The sequence below is a fragment of the Scyliorhinus torazame genome, chromosome 24 (assembly GCF_047496885.1).
Source record: "Scyliorhinus torazame isolate Kashiwa2021f chromosome 24, sScyTor2.1, whole genome shotgun sequence".
NCBI lineage: Eukaryota > Metazoa > Chordata > Chondrichthyes > Carcharhiniformes > Scyliorhinidae > Scyliorhinus > Scyliorhinus torazame.
Window position 1 is genome coordinate 36016501 of NC_092730.1, and position 2811 is coordinate 36019311.

At 45.9% G+C, this 2811-nt stretch overlaps 1 non-coding gene across 1 annotated transcript; it reads right to left on the reverse strand.

Annotated features, from left to right (window-relative positions):
• Nucleotides 1-2466: 2466 nt before the first annotated feature.
• trnas-gcu (transfer RNA serine (anticodon GCU)) lies at nucleotides 2467-2548 on the reverse strand. The gene has a single exon. It is a non-coding gene; the product is annotated as a tRNA-Ser (tRNA).
• Nucleotides 2549-2811: the final 263 nt, after the last annotated feature.

Below are 2811 nucleotides of genomic sequence, written 5' to 3' on the forward strand. Positions count from 1 at the left end.
ACGAGCGCAGAGCACCAAGTTATTGTGTATCCCTTAACCTCGTGGTACAACTCCTTCACTTCATGGAACTTTAATATTTGATCTTCTCACATACAAGGAACCGAGGCACCCCTCCAATGCACAATTCCACCTGGGAGAGGTGGGAGAACTTAATTATAGGTGAGGTCAACACGGAAACATCGACGATACTGTGTTCGGCCGAAGAAGAACTGGTGTCAAACGGCGGTGAAGCCCCAACACGTCTGCCTCCGTTTCTCCCTCCACTAACCCAACGCAATCTGGCCTGAAAACCTGGAATAGATTGTCAAATCAGTGATTGCAGATCCATCTTGGAAAAATGAGCGACACTTCAGAGAACCAGTGGATGAAAATTCCACGAGGATGAGATTCGAACCCACGCGCACAAAGCACAATGGATCAGCAGTCCATCGCCGTAACCACTGGGCCACCACGTCCCACGCACTCAGCCGCAAATACGTCTAAATGCGGTTCGCATCCATGAACTGATGGAAATTATCTGCCTCATTCTATTCAACCTGGTGTCCAAAACTTAAAATGGAGCGATGGCGGTACAGTGTTGAGCATAGCTGCTTACCAAACAGTTGACCGGGGATCTGTTCCCGCCCATCGCAGTAATAGTTGTATTGGATGTTTTTGCGCCACATAGAACATAGAAAAATACAGCACAGAACAGGCCCTTCGGACGACGATGTTGTGCCGAACCTTTGTCCTAGATTCATCATAGATTATCATAGTATTTACAGTGCAGAAGGAGGCCATTCGGCCCATTGAGTCTGCACCGGCTCTTGGAAAGAACACCTCCACCCAACACTGAGGGCAATTTTGGACACGAAGGGCAATTTATCGTGAGTTTCCAACTGAGGAACACTGGCCAACAGTTTTTCACTCAGAATTTATGCGCCATTATCTAATTGAGAAGGAAAAGATGTCAGAAGGTATGGATAAAGTGCGGAGCACAATGGATTAGCAGTTCACCGCCTTAACCACTCGGCCACCCCGTCCCGCAAGCTCGCACGTCTATCCGTCTTCGTTCATTTTGCACCCATGAACTGATGGATTATATATGCCTCGTTCTATTCATCCTGGTGTTCAATATTGAAAATGCAGCGATAGTGGCATAGTGGTGAGCATAGCTTCCTTCTCAGCAGTTGAACAGTGATCGATTTACCGCCATCGCAGTAATAGTTGTATCGGATGTTTTTGCGTGACACCGTGAATTTCAAACCGAGGAAGACTGGCCAACAGTTTTTCACTCAGAATCTATGCGCAATTATCTAATTGAGGGGTATAAGATGCCAAAAGGTCAGGATAAGGTAGACGTGGAGTTGATGCTTCCTCTAGTGGGGCATTCTAAAACGCGAGGTCATAATCTTAGAATAAGAGATCGCAAATTTAACAAAGATTTGAGGAAAAACTACTTCTCCCAAAGGCTTGTGATACTTGTGGAATTCGCAACCCCACAGTGCGTTGGATGAAGTGAGAGTGAGTAAATTTAAGGAGAAGTTAGAGAGATTTTTATTGGTAAGGCGTTTCAACTCCTTACCAATAAGGAGAGCGGGCAGGACGGTGGAGTTGCGGCCACGATGGGATCAGCCAAGATCACATGGAAGGTGTTAGGCTCAGGAGGCTAAATTGCCTACTTCGGCTCCGAGGTCATGTGTTCTCGGGAGGAGGTGCTCTGGCTGATATCGCAATCGACCTCTTCACCTGTAACATTGTAGATAGCAGATGAGGAACATATCAGCGATGATAGAATGGCGGGGCAGACTCGAAAGGTCTAATGGCTTAATTCTGCTCCTATATTTTATGAACTTATCTTTTGCGCGAATTCGTGAGTTTCACACTGAGGGAAAGAAACGTTTTCCAACTCAGAATTTATGGGCAATTATGGTAGAGAGTGATTTAAGTAACTTCCTCATCGTTTTTGAATGTGGTTTCAATATGCAAGGTGTTCTACTATTCACCACCCGCCAAGCCCTTAAACAAAAGCTAAATATCACAGCATTTTTATTTTATCCTCATGAAGTTGACCACGTTAGAGACGAGGATGGGATTGGAATCCACGTGCAATGGATTATTGTGCATCACCTTAACCACGTGGTCCAACTCCTTTACTTCATGGAAATTTAATATGCGATCTTTTCACAGACAAGTAGCCGAAGAACCCCTCCAGTGTACAAAAAGGAGAAGGTTCATCCAGGAGAGGTGGCTGAAGAGAATTCTGGGAGAAGTGAACCCGGTAACCTCGACTGTACTGTGGGTAACCGAAGAAGAACTGGTGGCATTGAGCGGTTAAACCACAAGCACGCTTGCCTCCATTCGTCCCTCCTCTCACCCAACTCGATGCAATCCGGGATGACAACTTTGAATAGACTGTCACATCAGTGATTGCAGATCCATCTTTGAAAAATGAGTCCCACTTTCGAGAAACGGTGGATGAAAAATCGACGAGGATGGGATTCGAACCCACGCGTGCAGAGCACAATGGATTAGCAGTCCATCGCCTTAACCACTCGGCCACCCCGTCCCGCAAGCTCGCTTGTCTATACGTCTTAGTTCATTTTACACCCATGAACTGATGGATTATATCTGCCTCGTTCTATTCATCCTGGTGTTCAATATTGAAAATGCAGCGATAATGGTATAGTGGTGAGCATCGCTTCCTTCTCAGCAGTTGAACAGTGATCGATTTACCGCCATCGCAGTAATAGTTGTATCGGATGTTTTTGTGCGACACCGTGAGTTTCAAACCGAGGAAGACTGGCCAACAGTTTTTCACTCAGAATCTAT